Source organism: Lissotriton helveticus, chromosome 9 (assembly GCF_964261635.1).
Source record: "Lissotriton helveticus chromosome 9, aLisHel1.1, whole genome shotgun sequence".
NCBI lineage: Eukaryota > Metazoa > Chordata > Amphibia > Caudata > Salamandridae > Lissotriton > Lissotriton helveticus.
In genome coordinates, this window is record NC_136070.1 from 187,761,374 (window position 1) to 187,788,338 (window position 26,965).

The 26,965-nt window shown below is 45.8% G+C and overlaps 1 protein-coding gene and 1 long non-coding RNA gene across 2 annotated transcripts in view; both read left to right on the forward strand.

Moving 5' to 3' along the window:
• The window catches only part of LOC144781092 (uncharacterized), an 875,268-nt gene extending 872,720 nt beyond the window's left edge, over positions 1 to 2,548 (forward strand). The window contains exon 4 of the long non-coding RNA XR_013600872.1: positions 2,480 to 2,548. This is a non-coding gene — a long non-coding RNA (uncharacterized LOC144781092). The remainder of the gene's footprint in view (positions 1 to 2,479) is intronic.
• Positions 2,541 to 26,965, forward strand: part of FRMD6 (FERM domain containing 6) — a 263,580-nt gene continuing 239,155 nt past the window's right edge. The window contains exon 1 of the mRNA XM_078659739.1: positions 2,541 to 2,628. The gene's annotated coding sequence lies outside the window, so the exon portion shown is untranslated. The remainder of the gene's footprint in view (positions 2,629 to 26,965) is intronic.

The window sequence follows — 26,965 nt, forward strand, 5'->3', positions numbered from 1 at the left end:
TAATAGATTCAAACATATAGTTTACTCGAAGTAAACTTAGAACAAATGTTAGCAGTAGAAGAATAACAACCTGTGAGCTTTACATTACTATGGAGAACTGCAGCATATTTAAAAGTCCTGCGCTAGTCAAGAGAGAAAGGCTAAAGGGAGCAGTGAAGAAAGAAAGAAAGAATGGATAAATACAGGGATGAGAGTAGAGAGGATAGAGAGAAGATGATCACCAGGAGCAGAAGCACAAATGGCACAAAAAATACAGGAAAGAAACTCTGGGTGATGAGGAATGGTAGAAGTAAACAGAAGGAAAGCTGAAGAGGAGGCACATTAGGAGGAGGAGATGCAGCAATGGAAGCTCAACATTGGTCAACTGTAGAAGTGAACAATATTGAAAAGTCAGAAAAAGTGAGCTAAGAGGAGGAGGAAGGATCGAGAAATCTAGGGGAGATAGGTTAATTGAGTAGGAGCATTGGAGTCTGGTATAGTGGGAGAGAGTGAGAAGATAAGTTGTTTAAGAACATGAAGACCAGATCATAAGAGTAGTAAAGAGAGGAAAGATGAGTCAAATCAGAACAAGCATGAGATGCTTTCTGTAACCGAAGCGTGAAGTGTCATGCTGGGGAAGGATCCAGTATGTAGGCCTTGGAGTCTCAGAGACCTCTCTGAGAGAGTCCACTGCGCAAAGGGAGCCTCTCGCAACAGAGATAGGGAAGTTATACGACTTCCCCTGGGATCACAGCTTACTGGACTTTGGACGTTTGCCTTGACTTGTATACCGGTTTGTGTCCCCGTCACCTTTCCCCTCCTCCTCCCATGCTGTGTCTCTCACCCTAACCTCCTCTTTCCCGCCTTCATTATCTATCTACTTCCCCTGCTCCAACCCCCCTCCCCTGAATCTCTCACCTTACCTGCTTCTCCCCTTACGTACTTGTGCTTATTGTTTATCTCGACCTTACCAGTAACTATGTGGCCATGCTCTAAGAACTATGTAACCTTTGTTATGATGTAACCTGTAACTATGATCTGATGCACATGTAAAGCGCTCTGATACTTACGGGTCTAGCCAGCGCTATATAAAACTCATGAAAATAAAATAAATGCTCTCCTCGTTTTATCCACAATGTACCCTTGACTGTTTACTACAAGTCGTTTTCAAGTCACTGAGTTCTGTGACCATTTGCAAACATGAAGGGCCTAATTACAACTTTGGTGGTCTTGGAGCGGGCCGCCACGCCACGCCACCGCCCTGCTCCAAGACCGCCAAAGCTGTGTGAGAACCGCCTGCCAGATTATGACTTCTTTGTCTCAGGAGGGCGGTTCATTGGTGGTCCCATGGCGGGGCATATAAAAAAGGCACAGCATTGGGAGTGTCAAAAGCAGTTCCTGCACTGCATGGACTGGTGCAGACCATGCCGTGCAGGAACTGGGGGTACACAACATGTGCCCCCCTGGATGCACCAAAATACCTGGGGCAAGGGGGGCTCTGTAGGAACCTCCATGACACCGCTAGTGGTCAGGAAACTTGGAATATTCATGGCGATGACGCAGCTGCACCACCAGCATATTTTGACCCTGTAACTGCCGCAGCACCGTCAGGAAACGTGGTTCCCTGGCGGTTGCGGTGGTCCAATGGTGGTCCAACCACCAAAGTTGTAATATGGCAGTCGGACCGCCTCTGCCATGCCACTGTAAGTTTGGGGGTCCACGGACCGCCAAACTCATAATCAGGCCTAAAGTGGCAAAGCTAGTGTCTTAATGAGGTCAGGGAACCCCAAGGTGACTTCCAATATCATTTTTAATGTGCGTTTGGGCCGTAGCGCATCTATCATTTCCTACAGACTTACTTGGGGGCCTGTAGAACATTTGGGTGGGCTGACAACAGAGAAGGTAAACTACAAAGGCGCCTTGAAATGGACGATCCCGAGTTTGACACACCCCACGGAACTAGGCTCACCCTGCGTGTAGCATCTTTATGGGATCATGTCCCTGTATCTTCTACATGTGGACGAGGCAGCAGACCGGTGGGGCTGACAGTTCAGGGAGGAGGAGCGGGTGGGTACCTTGAGGCAGGCAGGACAATTAGATGTAGCTGAGGTGAGAGGAACATCAGATATTTACCTCTGTGACCTACCCACTTGCACGTGTGGGGTTAAGGAGCAGCGAGGACTGGCGCCCACAAACATAGCAGTGCAATAGTAGGTTGTATGGTTACGTCATTACTTGCTTGTTGTAAATTATTGAAAGTAAGTAATATCATTATTGTCTTCATGTTTTGATCCGTACTGTGCAGACTACCTTTATATCTACAGGAAAGTCCTTGTAGATTACGTTTGCGCAATATGGCATTGCATGTCATGCCATCCACAAAAGGACCAAATTCGATCGCTTCTTAGAGCAACAGGTGTTTAATAACTTACAGACAGCGTAGTCTAAAAGTGCATGGTGTTCTTTTTTCACTCGTTTTTTTTTCGCTTTTTTTTTGCAGCTCCTCCATTGGTGATATAATGGCTACTGCCTGGCATGCCAAGTAGCACTGTACTCAGAATCGGTGGTATCCATTGAGCTGCTGAAAGACTCTTCATCAATTCAGAATCACAACTAAATGAGTCCAGATTTACGCCAATATACCATACGGTATGTGTTGAGAAAACATACACGTCTCTACTTAAAGGGATGACTTATTAATGCATAAGACAGAATTGTATACCATGTACAATTTTAAATGTTATCAGTTAATTTTCTGTATTCACTTTATTTATCACGTTATGTTATCTTATGTACTACATTTCAAGGCTTTAATGTAACAAAATGACCTGTATTTTGTAGTCAGTTGTTAGAATATTTCCATCATTCTGCTGGTGGCCTTAATATATCTTTTATACCTGTGGGAAAATACACATTTAATGTATTCAAAGGCTATATTTATGGTTTCGGGTTTTATGGCATCCATTTTCACATATATTTATCTGTGTTATTCTTTTAAACAAATTACTTGTATTGATTGACTTATATATTTATGTTAAAAACGTTGCATCTCATTTCACTCCATTTCTTTCGTTTTGCACAACTGTCGACTTTTTTACACTATTGCGTAGCCATATGCAATGCAGCACTACATTTGTATTCGTTTTGTTATTCGAAATTGGGACTATACTGAATTTCTATGGCTCCAATTTCAGCGGTATGCAAACATGGCACAAGTTAACTATTATATGACAGTTGTCATATTAACATACTTCTAAGTAAAAGTCTGCACATATATGTGAGCTAGCTAACCCTGCACGCCAACACGCAGAAAACTGGATTCATAATAGAATATATAGGGAGACCCTTGCGCCATTTTTGGAGAAATTTGTTTCATTCTGTCACACAAGTATCTAGTTTCCAAATATAAAATAATGTGGTTAGGCATAAATAAAGTCATTTCACCCTGAAGGGCAGCCTGCTAGCCAACCTTACAGGAGAGGCTCCTGCCTCTGCTTTCTGTAAGTCATGCAGCAGAGGTCCTGGCCTCTGCTGTCCCGATGGAAGACTATTTGCCATGTATAGAGACACCATCTTGTAAGTGTGAACTTTTTGGGTGAAAGTGCTCCTGCAAACGTATCAGGACCATTTTTTCTTGCTCAAGTCCTCCTACAGCCAACCAGGACAGATAACATGTATGTTAGAAGGCCACGTTTTTGCGTCATAGGTTTCCAATAGCAAAGACAGCAGGGTACCCGCCAGCAGAAACATAGTCATTCCTCCACCTCTGAACAAAATGGGTCGAATGCGAATTTGGACGTGTGAGGGACTTGATCATTTTGGGCAGGACTTCACCAAAAGGTCTACCTAGTTGGAGGATGCACGGGCTAAACTATGATTTGCTGAGATCATATTGATACCCCCAAGTAAAAGTCAGCCTTCAAATCTATTTCCAATGTGAGCGACTTGTGTTGAAATGCGGTGATTTAAGAAGTACTATCAGAGCTGGCTGACTCACACTTTCTGGAGCAAGTACATTTGCATCCCCTGGGACTTTATATATTTGACAGCAAAAATGTTGCTCCTAACTTAGCAACATAGGAAAGCTCAGTCTGTGTGCAATTAGGCAAATTGTGTTCATATATTCCTCTTGAGGGATACAACTCGTATGCACGCTTTACAAGTGGCTTGTTTGACTCTCTGATGATATCTGGCCTTGATTCATAAGACAACCTTTCCAATCAGTTCACCCAAATGCTTTCTTGTTGTGGTAAAGCACTGGGCGGGTGGATTACATTCAGACAAAGGGGAACGTATTGATACTATTCAGGGTACTTACGTGAAATTGATTGTTGTAAGCATAGTAATCTATACAGTCCATTTTTGCAAGCTTCGCCTTCACAATACCAGTCTGTGAGCACACCATGAAACTAAGGAATGTTTGCCACTTGTGAGTGCAAGGGTGAACGTTGCCCATAGAACAACATCTGACTGTTGTGTTCAATCATTTACAAATTTTCCCAACATTTCTCTGTCTTGGGAAATAATCAGGACGTTCGAAGGTAAGAACTTACAGGCAGAATTGTGCTACCACCAGCGTGGACATCTTTGTGAAACGCCAAGGTGATAACAAGGGAAGGGCTCTAAATCCCTTTGAAAAGTTGAGGTCGTGCTTATTCTTCCATCATTCCTCTATTGTGGGTCGCTAAAGATGAAGATGCTTTGCATGTTCACATGTTGGCAGATAAAATATACGTTAAATCTTTTCCGGTTCCTCACTTGCAAACCATTGAATTATAAACGAAGTGCTGATGAAACATGATCTGATGGGAAGAAATTGTTTGCAATTGAGTCATATGTGATATAAATATCCTGAATTTGAAGCTGTACGGCTAATGCTTTTAGCCCTCAAATCTCAGCTCTCCTGCATTCAACCTCTGGAATAAATAGTTATAATTCCAAGTGTAACATAAGAATGAATGGAGGCAATAGTGATAGCTCATTGGAAACAAACAAGGTTGATAGTTCCTCTCCATTGTTTGGGGGGGGAGCACCATTTTCTCACACAGTACTTGTTTTCTGCTCCATGGGATTTGATCCTTTTGCCAGTTAAGTTGCAGCTGTCCGATTAAAGTGTATTGTCCGAAACTTTCTTACACATTAACTAAGCTGAAAGCCTGAGCTCAGGCCCTTAGTTTAGGGAATCTCTGCTTTTCAAGTGCACTATGTGTGAATGCAGAGTGGCTGGGCGGACGCTCTCTTTCCACATGCAATGTGCACGTTAAAAAAAAAGACAGCTAACAGATTTACATGCAGGACAGATAGTGTAAGCACCTAAAGACTGAACTAAATCCTTTCCTCCTCTCCTAATTTGCTGAGACTGCCTACCAATCTCAGTTATTAGCAGACAAAAAAAGTGACCAGGATGGAACATACTGCCAATCGAGCTAGCTTCTACCTATCGCTCCTGCCGTGCTGATGTTTGGCCTGAAAGCCGAGGAGCATTAGGCAGAGGGCAAGGCCTGAAGGGAGCAGAGCTTGAAAACCACCAATGGAAGATGCTAGGTTGAGCGAGTGGCAGGAAAATGAAGAGCCTGTCTAAGCCTGTGTGCATGTGGTTGTGTGTGTGTGTGCGCGCGCGCATGTGGTCGCATATGTGTGTGTCTGTGTGCATGCATGTGTGCGTTTGTCAGTGAATATATGCAAGTGTATGTGTGTATCTGAGTGAAAGAATGCATGTGAGCTTGTGGCAGTGGTTGGGCCCTGGCAGAAGCTGCAACCTTGTCAAGTGGTAGTTGGTTATCTTTGGAAGTAGAGGAGCGGCTATACCTGGCTCAAATGGGAATCAGCACCAAAATCAAGCGAGCCCAATACCTTCCAGGAAAACAGGGTGGAAAATACAAATCTTACAATCATTGGCCATTCTTATGGGTCCATATAGAAGTGGCATCACCCTTACAGGTTAAGATAAAAAGGACAGGTTAAACTATTTGTACATGTTTAGGTAATAGAAGTGGCAATATCATAAATAGTTTTATCAATAGAGATGATGAAATTAAACCACAGAATTCATGCCATAGCAGGACTTGCCCTCCCGCACCAAGGAATCAATGTAAGCAACAAGTCTCCTAAATTCAGCATAAATTATCATTCCAAAAAGAAGTTTACTTATACTTCAAAAATGTGATCTTTTTGTCCCCAAAAAGATCAGTGAGCCAGTTTCTGAAAAGCCACTCATTTTGCTATCAAATACAATATTTTCATATTGATTAAATACGATCATTTCCCCAAAACAAAGGTTGTCATGTTCATACCAAAAGCCATTATTTTTTTACTAGAAATACCCTAATCCATAAACAGCAGTGTTTTATTTTCATCAAATACTTACACATACTATTTCTCCTTTTGGATAGAGTCTGTCTTTGACGCTCGTCTAACAAGATGTAAGTAACAATGTCAAGTGACAAAATGCTAGCGTATGATAATATCGAATCCAGAATATCGACTACCACAATACTCTATTCATTCTTATGCAATGATTACTAATCTTAACTCCATATATGCCTGCCTTGACTGGATGGCTATAGAAAACAATAATAAATCTAAACTTACCTATATATACTAACTTTAATTAGACGTGGTAGTCAATATTATGAAAACAATTTTTTGGGCCATAAGGAGGAGCACAGACCACATACACGCTTCTTGTGTGAAAAAGGCTGCTTTATTTAAGACAATTGCACATCACATACATTTTACCCTAGACCTTCGCCTCTCAAAACTAGACACCACTATACATTACTTCACCTAATTCCCCCCACCCTCACTCCTAAATTTATCGCTCCCTTTAACATCCTTATCTTGCAACTGTAGCTCCTCCCCAGCATTGAACTGTCAACTTTTATTACTATGAACACTTTGACGTACATCTATTATCATCTAAGTATTACTACCCTCCCCACGATTGTCCTGCTTCACCTATGTTCACAACCATCATCCTAATATATATAACTTTAGCAATTGAAATGCCTACTGCCACTCAGAAAAGGCCTATTCTCCTTCCTCCCCTTTTCTGACCCCATTTCTAGGAACCTTTCCTATCTTCTCTCCCTGTCAGGACCTTTTCTAAGGCCTCTTTTATCTGAATCAAATACAACTATAACCTGTACGGTGATAGATGCATTCCAGCCTCTATGAAAAAAATATGTGACCTCAAACCTCAGCTCCAGATGTTCTACCCTGCCAACCTCTCTTTCTTGCAAAAATATCCTCATATCCCTGTTAGTTTTATCCCGCTCCTTGTCAATGGCGGCTGGCCTGGTCACCCCTCTCTAATGCTGCTGCGGAACACTGCCTCCTAATGTCCATGATGTCTCTTTTCATCTCTTTCAACAGGGCAAGGCCTTTACATACCCCTAAATTATGTGTCCTTCAATGCAACACCAAAATGCCTGGACACCTATGCCTCCTCAATAGCCGATTCAAGCAAATTACTAGTTCATGTCAACGCATAGCACCTTTTCCATGCAATTTCACTGTAAAAAACCTGTTCATCCAGCCCAAGGTTGCAGCTTCGGCCTTTTTGTAGTTAGTGACATTCAGCCCCATTCAATAAATGAATGTCCCATGATCCATATTTGACAAATCAGTTGTTTCCAGCCAAGCTACCACACCTGAAAAAAACACAAAAGTGAGAGATGGAATTGAAGGCATCACAAACCCCCCTCTGTTCCCCGCGCACATAGTGCCAGAAGCAGCATGACGACCATCAGCCCAATATCAATAACTGTCTGGTGCCTCGTCACGCACCAGCGCCAAGTTGCACTGCCTTTCAATATGAGTCACAAAAGTCAAGAACCCAGAATCCAATATTCATCCAAGTAATCCAAATGGAATCCATATTTTCAGCATTTTTCAAGACAGAGGCATCACGATTAAATGCTAAAGAAATGCCCAACCAGGCTTATTCTTATAGCACAACAGAACTCAGAATATATCCTGGGTAGCCATGCTGGTATATAACTAAGGCTCACAGTTTTATGCTATTTATTTTTTGGACATTTCCGTCTGTATTTATCCATATTTAATTTTTGTCATCTTTATCTGTATTTATCCATACTTAATATAGGTTTTGTGAAAAAAATAAAGCTGCAACTGGTATATTTCCACATTTATTTAACCAATAAATATGCAGTCATGATTGAATGCCTGCCAGGTTCTGTAATATGAACACCTGCAAAAGATAAATCAATGCACTTGTACGAAAATATATGCATTTCAGTATCAGCTTTGTGAACATTTATTGCTGTTTATGCCTCTTTACTAAAATTCCTTTCTTTTTTAACCCCCTTACCAGTCAGTCCACGCAGTTATTGGGCTGGCAGTCATTTCAAATTGTATTTTAAATGTGCCCCCTTTCCGCCGTGACAATCCTGCAACGAGCTATGAACAAGTGCCTTATGGGATCCCCCCTGTGTACCCTTCGCCCTTCAGCAGTCCTCATTCCCATGCGGCTTCTCAACTATTTCCCAATCTTCCACACTCATTTCATCATAATATAACTGGTCCTGCCCCCGCCAAAATCATCCATCCCTGATGGCACCGTAGTCTTGTCAACAAAACTGTCATCCACCTTTTGTTACACAGTTGTTCACCTCGTTCGTCCCTGATGGCACCATGGCCTTATCAGCAAACCTGTTGTCCACCTTTCTTGTTATACAAATGTTCCTCTAATCCATCCCTGATGGCACCGTGGCCTTGTCGTTAAATCCATTGTCCACCTTTCTTGTATACAGAGGTTCCTCCCCTCTGTCCCTGATGGCACCCTGGTATTGTCAGCAAAGATGTTGTCCACTTTTCTTGTCACACAGACGTTCTTCTCCGAGGGAGGACAGGGAGCCGCAGTAAATTCCCCTACCTCGACCCCCGACTGATGCCACTTTATGCCATTGTACACTGACTGAGAGGCCACATTGACCCAAACCACGTGGTGCCCTACCTAGGCTACACCAGAACTTCGTGTGGCAGTGCTGTCGCTGTCCCACGTCGCTATCCGGCTGGCTGCCCGAGACCCTGTCATCTCTTCTCACTCATCAGGGTTTGTGAGATAAATAAGACTCTCCCAAGTCCGCATGTCCCCCGTGGCATTGTCCCAGAAAAAAGAAAATGCAGATCCAGTGTGCCGTCATTAAGATCCCTCACTACCTGTCCTTCAACTGGATCTGGCACCCATAGCCAACGCCACCCCTGCCCGAAGGCTGCCGCTATTTAGACTGAGGCCGGACCCTCTACTTATTGCTTGGCCCCCTCCCCTGGCCAGAGCTCCCCAGGTCCTACTTGCTCTATATGGCCCCTGTCTATACCCCACCCGCACCCCTCCTCCACAGACCAGACCCCTTGTCTTACTTTTTGGTGCCCTCTCGGGCCAACCTCATGCAGCCAGAGACACCGGGGACCATACTGTAATATAGTTGACAGTCTAGTAGCTGGGGTTGGCGGAGCTAGGAGGGCTGAGAGGAAGAGGAGGAGTTAGAACAGGATGAGGGCAGTTAGAGTAGGGACAGGAAACAGGCTGGATGTATAAGAATAAAGCTCCAGTACTAATAACTAATAGTGTCTGTGGTTATTGTAGCAGGATGCTACAACTGGCGACGAGGGTGGGATGAGGAAGCCAACTGCGTGCAGAACCCCAAGAAGACACCCTGTCCCCTGCAGCGTCGAAAAGATAAAGTCTGCTGCTGTATGTGAAACTGCCAGCCAAAGGAGAGATAATAGTAGGTGACCCTGCCCCTCCTGTAATTGTGAGAGCCCAGAGGGAGCCGCTACCACGAGCGCTGAAGCGCTCGAGAAAAGAAGAAGCCTTCGCGCCGAAAACGCGAGCTCCGCCTGATGCGTGAGCTTTGGCACGCTGCCGGCACCGGAGAGCGGGAACTCCGAAAGTGAGTTGGGAGCCTACCCCAACCCAACCTGATGACTGTAGTGGCCAGAGAAGAGTGAATCCTGGGGTGGATCGCCCCACGAAGGTCTACTGTTAAGCGCTGCTGAGCGCGCTGAAATTTGAGCTCGGGTGAGGTCCGATGTCGGAAAACCTCACCCCCGATGCGTGAGCTTTGGCAGGGCGCCGCTGAAGGAGCGCAAGACCCTGCAAAGTAAGGCGGGAGCCCACCCCAACCTCACCTGATTTTAGCAGTGACCAGAGGGAGCCAAATCTGGAGTATGCTGACCCTGGAAGCAACTGCCGGTGAGTCCTGTGTGAAGAATCAGGTCGAGTGCAGAGAGAGAAAGTAGTGCCTGCAGATAACCACGGCGGCCATCTTTGAGTCAGGCAACTCTTGGGACATCATCCCTGTGCGAACTGTAGGCGGCCATTTTGAAGTCAGGCAAGAGGCTGTAAGCAAGCATTGGTTGAAGCAAACAAACAAGCATTGGCAAGAAAAGATAAACAAGGATTGACGAGAGCAAAGAAACAAGCATTGGCGGAGACCAAACAAACATTAGCAAAAGCCAAGCAAGCAAGCATTGGTACATGCAAATAAACAAGCATTGGTACATGCAAATAAACAAACATTGGTATATGCAAATAAAACAAGCATTGGCGGAGACCAAACAAACATTGGCAAAGACAAGCAAGCAAGCATTGATACATGCAAATAAACAAGCATTGGTACATGCAAAGAAACAAACATTGGTATATGCAAATAAAACAAGCATTGGCAGAGACCAAACAAACATTGGCAAAGACAAGCAAGCAAGCATTGATACCTGCAAATAAACAAACATTGGTGCATGCAAATAAGCAAGCATTGGTACCTGCACGTCAACAAGCCTTGGTATGTGCAGATAAACAAGCACTGGTGAATGCCAAGAAACAGGCATTGGTAAGGCAAATAAATAAGCGTGGATAACGGCGCGTGAACATCAATGAACAAGTCTTGGCAACCAAAACAGGATAAGCACGAGCAACCACAAGAGTGACTTAACAAACATGCATTGACAAAAAACAAATGTCAGCACGGGTGGAAACTCGAACATTGAAAAACGCAAGCGAATGCGCAGTGGCGAATGTAATGAAGTAACACATGTCTGTAAAATAAAAGAAGCACAAGCAAACGACCAGACCAAAGACCTTGACCAGAATCTCCCTCTCTCATGGCGGGAAGAGACGTAGCACAGCGGGCCACTCCATACATTGAAGTACCGCCCCCAGCGGTGCAGAGTGATGATTGGATCTCGGATCTCAAACGACACTGGTGGCTCGAAGCTTTGGAAGATTTCTTAAAAGCCAATGGTGAGCAAAGAGAGAGAAAATGTTTGATACTACTCCTCCATCTGGTGGGTCCTGAGGGCCGATGCCCAATCAGGACATTTTCCAAAGAGGATACAGAAATCTATAAAAGACTCCAAAAGGAGCTCTGTGCCCATCTCAACGCACAGACAGATGTGGATCATAATCGCATGGTTTTCAATACAGCACGGCAGGAACCAGGCGAACCGTTGCCAAACTTCATCACTCGGTTACAAAGTCTGGTACGAGGCTGCCACTTCAACACTTTTACAAATGAGGATGCGGTTCGACTTCGGATAGTTGAAGGTTGCACAAACCCTGACACCAAGCGCAAGATCCTGCAAGGGCATTGGTCGTTAAAGGAAATCATCAAGAAGGCCGAAATTGGAATGCAGATAAAAGCAAGAGACGGATTCAAGGATGTGCACCTGAGAGCAAATCATCAAGATACCGGGGAAGATAGAACTCAGAAAACAAACAAAACTGAAAGGAGAGAGAGGGAAGGCAGACCAGCAAACAAAAGACAACGGGAAAGATACAGCGACAAAGAAAGTGACAAGGATTACTCAGAGTCAGACTCCTCAGCGTCCGACTACTCAAAGTCAACCAAGGATTACTCAGAGTCAGACTCCTCAGCGTCCGACTACTCAAAGTCAACCAAGGATTACTCAGAGTCAGATGACTCAGAGTCAACCATCCAAAAGACAATTCCAAGGAGTTATTCACCCCCCAAGAGTTCCTCAAGGACTCATTCAAAGTATGACACACAGTACTCTGATGAGGAAAGAGCGTCAAGTGGGACAGATCGCACTCCTGGACAAGAGGGCATCCTGCACAACAAGTGGGAGAGAAAGACAAACCCTAGAAGAAGGGGTCGCACTGGTCAACACCGGAAGTCGGCGCAGAAACATCAGTCGCCAAGCAGTGAAGACGAGTCCAAGGAAACATCTGGCAGGAGAACACATCACCCCCAGATCAGAGGTGTTAGAGCATCAAACAAGCGTGAAGGAGAAACAGGTCGCACAAGACGGACTGATCCTCCACAGCAACGAACCAGAAAAGATCCATGCATCTTTGGCTCCCGCGACAACGAAGAAACGGTGAGCGAATCGTTAACTTCAGGCGAGAAGGACAAAGAGGCAAAAGCTTGGGATCAAGCACAAGGAACAAGCACGGGGTCATCAAACAACCCCCCAAATGAGACAGCATTGAAGATGCTCCAACAAAGGCACACGGAGAAGCATCTCAAAGACAATTCAAAGGGAAAGAGCAATTTTTCACGGACTACGGAATTCAAAAATCCATTACCCGAGACAGTGTCAAAGAAATGTTTGAGAAGGAATGGGAAGAAGGATCTCTCTGACGCGGAGCGCACATCCATCCAATCCTGGAAGTTGACAAAAGACTTCTCTGACCCAGAAAGCACGTCTATGGCCAGGAACTCCTCTGGTTCAGAGAGCGCGTCCGTCCGATCCTTTAAAAGGGGTATGGCCCGGACCTCCGCTGATTCAGAGAGCGCATCTGCCCGATCCTGGAAGTCGACAAAAGACTTCTCTGACCCAGAGAACATGTCTGTTCAATCCCGTGAGTCGACCGAGTCAAGGTCCCGACAACAGACATGGCGTCAACCATCCGAACGCACCATGGAACCAAAGGACATCCTTCCCGTCAAGAGCAACATGTCACACACTAAGGTCTCTGAATACTCGGTCACTCCACAGGACAACCTGTCATGTCAGTCACAAGTATATCCAGACACAGATCAGACACCGTCACCCCTGAAGGGGTCCGCGAGGCTGACTCAAAGGACCTACAAAAGGAAAACAGAGACAGTGGACCTTAGTAACCGGATGGGAAGGGACCAGCCAGTCACTCCGCAAGGAAAGCCGGACGTGTCAGGAGAGAGAGATCATCAGATGAGAGAGAAACATGCCTATGCACAGAAGCCGGACGTATCAGTAGAGAAATATCATCAGATGAAAGAGAAACATGCCTATGCACCGATAGCTCACGAGCTCGCCAGACAACCCGAGGCCGTGAATGAGTTATCGAACCAAACCAAGACCGTCTCAGCAGATAGCACCGTACTGTCTGGCATACATGACCCTGAATTGGAGGGCAGTGTTGCTCTCGACCGGACTAGCCAAAAGGAAGTAAGGGTAGATGCGGCGAATGAATTACCGAACCAAACCAAGACAGTCTTATCAGGTAACACCGTACTGTCTGGTATACATGACTCTGAATTTGAGGGCAGTGTTGCCCTCGGCCGGACAAGACAAAAGGAAGTAAAAGTAGACGCGGGTGCTCGGAAGAGGACCGGGACATTATCCACTCGTGAAAGAGATCGAGCATCTGAACCAACCGTAGTTACACCACCGGAAGGAAACATGAGGACTGCGGATCGTGAGAGTAAACAGTTTACACGCAATGTGGTCAAGAATGCCTTGATCAAGACGACAGAAAGATTGACCAAAGCCAAGCCCACCACTGATTCGACACTACTGAAGCTTGAAAAACAGTCCGTCCGCCGACCAGTGTGGTGGATTGAAGAATTGCGAACACTGAAGACATTAAGCTCATTTTGTTAAGAAAGGGGGAGATGTAATATAGTTGACAGTCTAGTAGCTGGGTGGGCGGAGCTAGGAGGGCTGAGGGGAAGAGGAGGAGTTAGAACAGGATGAGGGCAGTTAGAGTAGGGACAGGAAACAGGCTGGATGTATAAGAATAAAGCTCCAGTACTAATAACTAATAGTGTCTGTGGTTATTGTAGCAGGATGCTACACATACCACCCTAGTGCCATCAGCCTCCCTCATCATCCCCCCTCCTGCTCCCTCCATCACCCAACATTGGGGGCAGTGGGCTTACCATCAAACCACAACCCCGGTCCCCCTCCAGTCTGTTGCTCTGAGGCAAACAGCTCTTTCCCTCCCCCACCCTCATCCCCTCTAAAAGATGTTCTCTCCTCTACCTTCCTTAGCCTCCTCCTTCTCCAACGCCGACACCTTCTACAGGCCTGTGGTACTGGAAATAACCGGGGGGCTCTGCCTGGCGTCCCAGTCGGGCCTTGGCCCTGCCACCCTCCTCACCTGTAAATGACAGCACGAGGTGATGCGCTGGGAATTTCTCAGCGTGGGAACCATGCGCTCCTCTTGGGGCCATTCCCCTACTCACGGAGCAGCCTCTCCCCTTTATCTGCACCCTGTGGAGTGCACGCAGCTGTGAGCAAGTGAGGACAGCTGGTGCCACACCACCTGCTGCACGCCCCCAACTCTTACATTATTACCTAAAGTTACATACCCTAATTTGCCAAAATAATTATAAAAATTGTCCTAACTAAATTGACCGCGACCATGTCACCACAAAATGGTGACAGGAATTATAAAAATGGCCGTATATAAGCTGGGCGATAAAGCCCAATACAGCCCAGCTGAAAAAGAGCCCAAAAGAAGCCCAATGCAGCCTGGTCTGAAACATGTCCCAAAATCCTCAGGGGGCACAACGCCCTGCGGTCGGCTGCCCCCCAAAGCCCATTGACAGACTGATATTTAAAACTCAATTTTGTGACAGAACACCATTTACCATAACATAGCACTATGATGCAACATTTTTGGCAGTTGCACACTGCATGAATAACATAACATAACATCTGGTCAGGACTTCTTATGTGACTTTGTAAAGACCGGTCAGTATTAAGTCACGAATTACTACAATAATGCAAGTGTTATTACTCTGACATGGAGAGAGAATCAATCTTAGGTGAGGAGCGATTAGCAACCTTATGTTTTGGCTTCTTGCATATGGTATTGTCTTATTGTATTTTATTGTGCTGTTTTTCAACTGCATGCATATAGCGCTTCATAACCCTTGCAAGAAGTCTACAAGCTTAAGTGGACTGTAAACATGCTACTCTGTGGGGGGAGTACATGGCCAGTAGAATGTTATATTGCATTGTGACCTATTTAGGAAGTATTATGGTGTCATGCATGAGTGACCAGAGTGGTACTCTTAAATTGTCTTAGTGCAACAAACAAGATGGTGATGGATGGAATGTCTGAATGGATCTCAGCTACAGGACATCTCTCATGGCCTCATTCCAGTCCATTGTTTTGACTCACCATGCCACTCTAGACAGAGACATGCCATAATCAAATCAGTACTGACCCAGTTCATCAAGGGAACAGTCCATCCCAAACTGCCAGGCAAGCCCTCTTCCCCCCCAAGAAGGGACCACAAGTGACCCCAGACTGTAGGTTGTAACAAGTCTGGGTATGCTTGTTTTCTCATCTGAAGGAGAACTGGTTTGGAAGGTGAGGCTGGACTGTTTCTATTGGAGCAAAACCCAGACGGATTTGCAAATAACCGGTCTCTACATATAGAGTGGCACAGTGAATGAAAAATGAAGCGCTGGGTTGGAGTTGATGCCAGTGGTCGAAATTAATTCAAGCATTCCATCTATCACTCTATGGACCTGTGCTCACTATGCCACATGACTCAGGCTATACCTCACTGATGCGACATAAGTAGTTTGAAACCGCTCTGGGGCTGCGTGTGTTTCTGTCTGCAAGTGACCTGGTCTGGTAGCTCATGCTGGACGGTTGCTAGTGGAGCAAGACTAATACTGATTTGTATACGACAGGTCTCGGTCTAAAGTGGCACAATGGACTGGGCGGCAGTCCAAGGTGATTACCAGTAGTTGAGATTAATAAAAGCATTATATAGCGCAAACTCAACCCGAAGGTATCAGAGCGCTTTACATGAACACCAGTTGCATTACAGATGGGCACATTTGTTTTGTTAGGCACGGGGAGATTACGTGATTTGCCCAGAATCACAGGATGCTGAGTGTTCCTGCCGAGACTCGAACCCAGTTCCACAGCTTCAAGGTCGACCGCTCTAGCCATTAGGCCACATCCTCTTCACTTTGCACCTGATGCTTAAATTGTCATCAGTCCCTTGGTCTAGGCATATGATAGCAGACAGAACAATGAGAAATAGAACACATGCAATTTACATTATTTACGTTTCAAAGTAATATACTGAAAGGGTATCCAGGGAATGCATCCATGGCTAACAGAGGAGCAGCACAGACATGCGCTCGATAGAAGCACCTGTTATATTCCATATAGGTACTATAATATAGGCCTCAGTAAACTCATTACCCTTCACCTATATTCTCTCCCTACATTACACTGGTCACGGCTTACAGGGACTGACCTTTCACCTAGATATTACACTGCATTCAGAACGCAGGTTTTCCCTAGTTTTTAATCTCATACGTTATGCATGAGGGTTCTTGGACGAACAAAAGGACTACCATCTCCTGTATAAAATCTATGTACAATGTTCAGGCCCGACGTCATCTTTAGGCCGACAGAGTAACACAGCAAGGTAGGACCCCTGGGTAGACCTATGGGTATATATACATCACATCTTGCTAAGATAGCTAGAGGAGATCGAGACTTCCCGGCCGATACACTGACCAGAGATGCTGAGGTTCCTGCATGCAGACACTCCAGCTCGCAGTGGTCTAACATCCATCGCGGAGTGTCCAGCTCGAGACGAGGACAGGGTCCCACAGCCTCACTTAAGGTAATGGGGTTGACTAGATCCAAGAGGATTTCTTGGCTTAACTTCTACACCCATGCTAGGTACACTTTGGTACATCTAGATAGGGAGGCATTGTAGGAGTACTCACCTTTTATCATGTGTTTTATATACTTGAATGTCTTCATGATTTGAGTAAGATGGTATAACTATACCATCCTTTTACTTTCATAGTACTGTTAATCATTTATATCCTATACTGTCTAACGGTTGTTGCAGCACATCTATTCTACACCAGAATAACTACTGTTCAATAAATGATTATTGAAAACGCCCAGCTTGTTTTATTCGGCGTAACTCTCTGAGAAAAACTAAGTAAGCACAAGCGACTGAGCGAAAGGAAGTACATTGTTTCCACGGTCCTGAGGGATCAGGGATGTCATGTTCTGAGGTTGCCAGAAACTATTCTCTGCTTGGTAAGAGGAGGTTATAGTGGCACTGTAAGCTAGCTGATACAGAAAGGCTAACATACCTGGTGGGGGTGATCAGAGTTCGACTGACACCAATCCTACAGTGTATGTTGTCTAAACGCGCAGACACACTTATGACTCTGTATAGTTTCCCTGGGGCAATTGGTGAGGAGGCATGTACTGTATACAAACAGACATGCAAGACAGATGATCTGAGAGCCTCCTGGAGCAGCAAATAGTTATCAGCAGACATGCAAAGGAGAAATATAGCTATAAGTAATGCTCTTTACAAAAAAACAAGAGTTGACTTAGAGTAACCCAAAGAAGTGTTCTGGTTAGAAGAAATAAAGATAAATGCTGTATGGATAGACCCAGGAATGACAGCAGAGTTGCCCATGACATGCCCACATTAAATTCAACCTTGATAAAAGCCCTACTGGGTCTGCCTTGAAGTGCTTTGCCAACTGTGAACAACTGCTGCTTTCATAAATAACTGTATACAGATCTTCTTGAACAAGACGATATCCATTTGTCCATTTCTCAAAACACCAGAGTTGCATAATTTTATTTAGGCAATTAACATCAAAGAAATAATTTGTTGAGCTTGCTTGGGCCAGTGGTTTTTCTGTGGTGTAACGTACCTAATAGTTTATGGTTTAAATCTTTTTGTTAGTTTACAAAACAGTTACCAGCCTCTACAAGCAATGGACAGGGACGAAATATGAATAGCGCATCAACATTTCTTATCAAACCCAAAGCCGGCCATTCCGTCCTTACCATCCCCCAACTGTTGAGAACCCTGAAGAGAGCACAGTCTTTTGTAGTCACAGGTGTGAAACATCAGGAAGATCCATGGATAGGAAATATGCAAAACTGCACATTAAATTGTTCTCACGGGTATGCGACTTAGCATTTTTATATACCTAAGGCACTGTAGGCTCCTAATTTCTCTAGAGGTGATTGGTATTAGCGGGTCCAGTCTTTTTCATATGGTTTGAACTTCCAGACTATATAGAGATGTATCTTCTCTTTTGCTAGTATCCCCCACAGTTTACGTAAACACTGGCCTAGGACAGGTATCCTCGCCGCACCCCCAACTCTACAAAATTGTTTTCACTGCTGTGCTCAGTGCCATTAAAATCTGCTTCTCCTGAATGATTTTTGGGACTGTAGGCCAAGCAAAATTATCCCAGGATTTCTTGGAATATAAATTTCAAAAGCGTTACCTATTTTGATAAGTCCTTCTTCCCAATAACTTATGATTTATGGGGACATCCGTAATAGGTGTTTGCTTTTAAATAAACCAAAGATTTTTTTTCATGCAGCTCATTTTCCTTAAAGGAAAATGAGATGCATTTATAAAAAATAAAAAAAGGTTTTCTTTAAACATTTTAAGAGCAGGCGGTGGTCTATGGGACCATTGCCTGCTCTCACAAAATGTATTCGCAACCATTCAAGAAGGGGTCCCCAAGGGACCCCTTCTGTTTGCGAATAGGCTACCACCTACTTGAAGTAGGTGTTAAAATGTGAATGTTTTACAACCGCAATTTGGTCGCAAAACATTCACACATACCACTGCAAGTCGCTATTAGGAAGGAACACGCTTAACACGCACCTTCCTAATACCGCATCGCTAACCCAACTGCGATTCGGTGATTAGTTACCAAATCACAAAATGGGGTTTTGAATATAGAAAAAGGCTTTTTCTAGTCACAAATGGCCCTATTCTGCTAATCTGGTTTGTGACCTCAAAACATCTATGTACATCTGGCCCTAGGTGTCTTCTCTGTTTGGTTAGGTGCCAGCAAATGTTTGTATATGGTGGATAATAGGTGTTATCATGTAGCCCATCTTTGAGTCATTTCTCAATTGATATTGCAGTCTTGTGGCTCCTTGCTTAATACGATGGCTCACAGTGTCAGAACTACATGTAGGAGAACCTGTTGCGTTCAGTCAGTTGATATTGAATCTTAAGGTCTTTGAAGGGTCTAATTTGAGCATTGTGAAATTCGGATCCCACCATGTTGCATTTGTTTGCTGTCTAAATAAGTGAGATGTTCTCTGAATATATTAACACAACATAGGTATTGATGCTGTAGGTCTGACATAGAAAGTATCATTTTTAGGATACACAGGCCCTCACCCACCATAGTGGTATGCTTTGTCATCTGATTCTTTTTGTTGGCCTTAGGACTCTGACCACTCTACCACTGCAGACTAGTGTTAATATTCATTTGCTTCTCCCCTAAATGTGGTGACATCGGTGTACACAGGATTGGCATATTGAGTTTACTTGTAAGTCCCTTGTAAAGTGGTATACCATATACACATGGCCTATAACCTAAATGCTACTAGTGGGCCTGCAGCACTGATACTGTCGCCCACACAACTAGCCATTCAAACCTGTCTCAGGCCTGCCATTGCAAGGCATGTGTGTGTACTTTACTGAAACTTTGACCTACCATTTAAAACTACTTGCCAAACCTGAACCTCCCCTTTTATTACACATACGTCACCCCTAAGATAGGTCCTAGGTAGCTCAAGGGCAGGGTGCTGTGTAAGTAAAAGGTAGAACATGTACTTTTAAGTTGTGCATGTCCTGGTAGTAGCAAACACCCACATTTAATTTTTCACTACTGTGAGGCCTACCCCTCTCATAGGTTAACATTGAGACTGCCTTAATGCACTTTTAAGCTGTAATTTCTGATTAGAAAAGAGTAGCTGCTTCATGTTTTATATCTTTAGAATGGTATCAATAAATCCTCTTTACAGGTAAATTTGGATTTAACATTACTATTTTAGAAATGCCACTTATAGAAAGTGATATTCTCTGCTCTTTCTGCTCTGTGTGCCTGCAGCCTGCTGGATTCGAGTCTTGTGACGCTGGGGAATGGGGGGGACACCGATGGTCCTCTTCTCCTCGGGCCGGGGCAGCTGGGTACAGAGGGTCTTTGAGGTGTTGGGCTTCTTCTTACAGGAGCACTTGCAGTTGAGGGGGCCTGTGCCCAGAGGCCATAGGTGGCATTGGAGAGTTCACGAGGGGTGAAACCAAAGTGTCCTTTGTCTCTTGAGGGTTTGGGGACCATGCTTGGGCTGTGGTGCTTGGGTTCAGTGGTGCTTGGCGGTATCAGGTTTTTTGCAGGTCTGAAATCCTCTAGGCTTCTTGGGGTGCCTGCAGGATGCAGATGTGCAGCTCCGCTACTCCACAGGAGTTCCTTGAGTCTTTATTGAAGGCAGGCCATCCTCCCAGGCTTTGGAGGCATGACAGCTTGCAAGATGAGTTGACGTTGGCGTATTTTGACAAGAAACAGCAGACAGGCCGGCAGGGCTGGGGCCAAGTCATTTGCTCTTTTTCAGTATCTGCTTCCATGGCTCGTCTGTGCCGTTCTTCTTCGTAGGTCATTAGGATTTGATTTCCTGGTGCCAAGACTTCACAAAATACTGAGTTTGTGGGCGTTAGGGGAGTGTAGTGTATAGCCAATTGGCATAACCCTGTCCTTAACATCCTAAGTTTGTCATCAGCAAGATGGACAATTGTGAAAACTTGGTTCCACTTCAGGTAGCCTATATAAGGGGTGGTACTAGCCTGAAGGTGGACAGGACTATCTTGCTTAGCTAATTTTCCCGTCTGTCCAGGCGCCAAGGGCTCTGGACAAAGGGGGTTGAGTTCCTATCTTGTGCGATAAGTCAGATTCAGATAAAAAAGGCAGGGGCTCTTTGAAACTTCCCTGCCTTGGAGAGGTAATCTGCAGATCATCCTGTGGGTGGGGTTTCAAAGCACCCGCTGCTCGAGCAGGCTTGGTTTCTGGCCCTCTGAGAGCAAAGGCCCTCACCCTTCAGGGTCTGAAACCTGTCTCTGGTGGCAGGATGGCGAAAACCAGTCAGTCAGCACACCAGTAGCTGGTACGTTTTCAGGGGGCACCTCTAAGGTGCCCTCTGTGTACATATATCAATAAGTCTGCCAGTGGCATCAGTGTTGAGTGTATTACCTCAAGATGTTTGATACAAACATCCCTATTGTCAATGAAGCCATCATGTAGCTGGGGAAGTCATTTTCACCAGTGTCAGCACATGCTTTGAAACTGCTCCCCTATTCATTTGCGCTGGCAGTAATGTAACTGACCAGAAATGGGGCATATCTGTTCATTCAGTTATGCCCTCACATATAGTATAGAGCACCCCGCCTTAGAGCTGTAAGGCTGTAGGAGTGACTATACTGCATGCAGTGTCTGATGGCATTGCACACAGGCTGTATGCCCCATATGTTTTCACATTTATCTGCACCAAGACACGCAGCCTGCCATGGCAGCTTTGCCTGATCTTAGTGAGAGGTCCTTTAGGTTGGCCTTCTTTAGTACCTCAGGCCCTAGGTACAAGGGTACCTTCTACTAGGGACTTACAGGGGGTGCTAAAGGTATTGCCAATTGTGGTACAATTGTACAGTTTTTGGGATAGAGATCTGTCACTGGGGGCCTGGTTTGCAGGAACCCAGCACACTTACAGTTGAAATCACATCATAGACTAGGCTAAAAGTGAAGGTGACATATCATAAGGGCACTTTCCTACAGTGGGGTAGCTTACCCTGACTAGAGTGGTGGTCCCTACTTGGACAAGGTGCATACCTCTGCTAACTAGAGACTTCATGTGTAACATATGTATAATCCAATTCTTCACTATGTTCCACTCTCCACTCATCTATCAGGCCACCCTCGGTTAGCCATTCTTGTAATTCCATAGTCACAGCCCCATCTCCTTCATATCTGTGTTGGGATGTGATATTTCAGGCTGTCAATTACTATGTCTACGTTGCCTCCCACCATTACTTCCGCTTCAGCAAATTCAAATTGTTTAGAAATAGTCGATTTCAAGAACCGTTCTTGTCCAGAGTTTGGAGCCTAGACAGAAGCAACAGTGTACATGTTTTCTCTATATTGTGTTACTACCACTGCCCATCTCCTCTCCTATTCTTCTGGTGTCATGTGTATCTGACACATATAGTAGTACCTACTGCATAATATAGCTACACCTTCAGGCTTTGTTGTCCGGTATGACAATATCTGGGTCAAGAAAGATTTTGTCTTCATTCTACCTCAATCTAATTTCAAAAGATGTGTTTCCTAAATAAGTCAGATGGCTTCCTGTGAGTTCCGAAGTAAATTAAGTATAGCGTTGGGTTTTGCTGGTGCATTCAGGTGTTAAGACTTAAAATACTAAGCACATAATTTTAATATGACTCAATCCTATGCTGCCATCCAGGCTGGTGTCTACGCCCTTGTTTACATTCTGCTACTCTATACACATCTCCTCATTTGGCCCTTGGTGTATCTGGGGTACACCCTACTATATAGTCGTTCTAGATCGAGAGATCTCCCTAAAGATCCCACCACAGTCTGCTAAATGCGTCATGTGTGCCTAATCAAGTCTTCCCCTAAGAAACCTTACATACGCCCACCTATATTCCCCCCTTTCCCCACCAACGAACACCCCTACAATTTTCCATAGTGGCCATCAAGATCCTCCCTTGTCCTCAAGCCCCCACCCCAGTCATCATAGTTCATAATATGCTTGCATGGGAGTATTGCTCTCATTCCCCTATCAGGATTGGGTTGAGGATCTTGGACTGTTCTTGCCTCCTCGATCGGAGGATGAGTAATGGAGACTCCCCACCTCTTGCAGTGCCTCTTTCTTTGCATCCTCTATCTATTTGATTTTTGGCGTAGTGCTCTCTTTCCTACTGCATACTCTTTGCCATTGCCTCCCCTTTTCAATACGTTTCTGTCCCTTTCTCTTCTTATCATCGCACTGTTTGTCGTCTTGATGCTATAAAATCTGGTGTACCTCTTCTACTATTTTATCAAAGTGTTTTGATTTGTTCCATGTTAATATAAGATGACATGGATGTCCCCATTGGCATCGGCTTTCATATTTGATCAGGTAGTCCGTCACTTGCCGAAAGTCTCTCTGCCTTTGCAGTATAGCAACTGCTAGATCTTGGAAAAGGTTCAACTTGTGTCCATTATATTCTACCATCTCCATGGGTCGAAAATTTGCCATAATTTCCTCCTTCTATTCAAAAAAATGTACTCCAATTAGTATGTTTGGGGATGGCCTTCTTGGAGTGAGCCAGAGCTGAAGCAATATGGGTATGATCCAGCCTAATAGGCTGAGCCTCTGGTTTACCTCTAATGTGATGTAACATTTCCAGGACATAGTTCTGAATATGGTCTCCCTCCGCCCCACGTGGCAGGCCTCTGATTTTGATGTTTTTTGTGTCAAGAGATTTTCAAGGTCTTCCTGTTTTAGCATAATTTCAGTATACTGGTCTTCCAGTTGCATCGGGCCATTGCCATGTGGTGTAGTTCTTCTGACAAGTCATCAACAGTATGTCCTATATTGTCAATTCTGGTGCCAAGTGTGCTCACATTGTGCCTATCTCTCTTTCATTTCTTTCATGCAACTCTGCAATTAATCTAGGGATATGATGACTTGCGCATCATTTACACCTTCCCTTTCAGGCGACGATATGGCTGATCTTTGTGTTCTCTTGTTCTTATTCCCTTTATGTCCTTTGGAGCTAAGCATGTCCTTGATATTGTGGTCTCTGCACCCCATACCCAACACTATGTCAGGGCCTTTGTTTGGTGCCTACCAGGGCCAAAAAGATGGGGAGGTCTCTCTCAAGGAGCAGCTGCTTTTGGATGAGGCTCAGGCAGGAGGAGACACCATCGGGTCACAGCTATCTGGGACCAATTGGTTCCTCTGCTTTTGTTAGGGCATGCAGAGGGTGAGCACTGTAGTTTGGGCCCTTGTGGTCTCCACACTTTTGAGGCCATGGGAGTTCTAATGTTACTGTCGCGGTCACAGGTAGAATGAACACTGTACCAATCTTTGGGCAGCAGTCAGCCAGTACTATACATGATCCTCTTAGATGTTGTACAGGCCACTTTACCTCTGGAACCCCTGAACGTGTTCTTCATTCCTCTCACCCTTTTCTGTGATCTGTCACTGCCGTTCGGCCAGTGTCGTCACTCTCCGGGCACTCCCGCGCTATGTTGCAGAAATAGTGATTCTCCGCCCACCTCTTTTGTGGGCCGCACCAAGCTAAATGGCTTCTCCATCTGGCTGAGTTGCATCCCGAAAGTCCAACAGGTGTTCTCTCATTCAATAGCCACCTCTAAAACTGTGCATTCTAACAGAGAGGTCAGCGCCTCATCAACACTTCCATTGGTCTGGTGAAAGCTGTGCTATGGTCTGTACTGTCCATAAATAGAGATGCATAGTTCAAGTTAAGATGGTGGGCGGCTCCGCTTAGCTCGGAGTGTCAGAATATACTTGGTGCTATTCTCTTGCTCAGGGCCGTACTGGCCGTAGCGGGCATCAGGCATTTTCCCGAGAAACAGGAACGGTGGTGGGGGGGGGGGGCGATTTTGCAGTGGTAGGGGCAGTTTTTACGTCTCGCTGAAGCAATGCGTAAGCATTGCGGTGAGATTCTAGTAAGCAGTACGAAAAGTCCACCAAAACTGCGGATTAGACACAGTTCATGTGAACTATGCGCGTGCACGCCAGCCACGTTGCACACCACCATTTGTCTGTGCCTCGCTTCAGACTTCAAAGGCTGCCCCTCACCCCCCCAATCAGACTTCAAAGGCTTCCGCTCCCCCGCCCCCGCATCAGACTTCAGAGGAATGCGCTCGCGCTCCCCCGCCACAGCAATGTTGAGAGCTTGTTTCTGGACGAAAGTGAAAGCCTACCGTGCTTGTTTACAGTAGCCTTGCTCCTCAAATGCTGTTGCTGTGTTGCCATCTCTCTAGGGGCACGCAGCTTGAAAACACTGGACTTGCTAGCTGCAATGCTACATCTGCTATGCTTTGCTACACCCTCACCCCCCTCACCCTTTCACCCTCACACACCCTCAGACCCCCTCACCCCCTCTCACCCTTACACGTTGACCCCTCGCAGACTGTGCTGACTCTGCCCCTCCTGATTCTGAAACTGACCAACACAGTCACCACCAGTCTCTTCTCTCTGTCTTATGATGTCTGCCCTGCCACCATTACTTCGGACCCTCGCCCTCACACCTCCTCAACCTCACACACCCTCACACCCTCTCACCCCCTCACTCACCCTCACACACCCTCACACCCTCACACCCTTTCACCCTCACCCACCCTCACATACCCTCACTAACTCTCACTCACCCTCACACTCACACGCTCACCCCCTCACCCTCACAACCCTTTCACCCTCACTCACCCTCACTCCCTCACACCCCCTCACCATAACACCCCCTCACCCTCACACCCCCACACCCTCACACCCCCTCACACCCTCTCACCCTCACACACCCTCACTCACCCTCACTCACCCTCACTCACACTCACACACCCTCACACACCCTCACACCCTCCCCCCTCACCCTCACAACCCTCTCACCCTCACTCACCCTCACATCCTCCCTCCCCCTCACCCACCCTCACACCCCCTCACCCTCACACCCCCTCACCCTCACACACCCTCACCCTCACACACCCTGCCCTCCACACCCCCTCACCCTCTCCCCCCCTCCCTTCGCCACAGGACCACTCTCGGCCGAGTATTGATGCCGAGAGCTGGTTCCTGGCTGATGTGTGACTGATGGCCGCCATATTGGGTTGGCTAGTGCGGGTGACGAGCTCTAGCTGCGCTTAAAAGGGGATGGCCATGCCTCCGCGCAGCGGACGCGTACAGTGGACGCGCCGGACCTGTGCCGGAGTCGTGCCAGAGTCCTGCCCGTCTGCGCTCGTCCGCGCCAGGCCGGGCCCAGGGACCAGTCGCCCTATTCTTCCCACCTCCGGCTCTGCCACGTACTCGCGCTCCTCCCTCTTGCAATTAAATTATGCCATGACCCCACCCAGCCCCCTGTGCATTCGATAGACCCTTCACACAATCAACATCACTGCAGACATTGTCCCTATCAACTGATTAAACCGGTAGAGATTAGGCAGAAACAAGCCCACAAGGTCAATATGGCACTATTGAACTGCCGCTCCTTGCCAAAACATGCTTCCGATATCTCATTTATTCTACAGGATGCGGCACTGGATGCTTTGTTCCTTACCGAAACATGGTTAGGACCTAGCTCTGGCCCAGACATTGTCCAGGCCCTGCCCCCGGGCTACTTAATCCAGCACCTCGATCGAACAGGGAACGTAGGTGGTGGGCTCGCTATTCTCTATAAGGATCATTTAGTCGCTTAATAGGCAGCCCTTTACTGGATTGTGAAAACGTCCATTTCTCGATCACTCTCTCACCCTCAGCCTCTTTTACGGGACTTCTAGTTTACCGTCCCCCAGGATCCCTAGATAAATTCCACAGGACACTGCTAGAAACGGTCGTGAACCTTGCTAGCTCAGCTTCCAACTTCACCATACTGGGAGATCTGAACCTCCATTTCGACGATCCACACGACACGATAGCTGTCGATCTGACCCTAAACCTGGAGACATGCGAAATGGTTCAAAGAATCCAAAAGCCTACACATATAAAGGGACACTTGCTTGACCCTATCTTTTCCAATATCACCGATTTAATTACCTTACACCCGAACCCTGTCCCATGGTCAGACCATTTCATCTTACCCTTCACTTGGATCGTTCCTCCCCCAGCCCCGGTGAAACCTTTTAGTACCAAACAGACAAGATACTGGTCTAAACTTAAGATAAATGCATG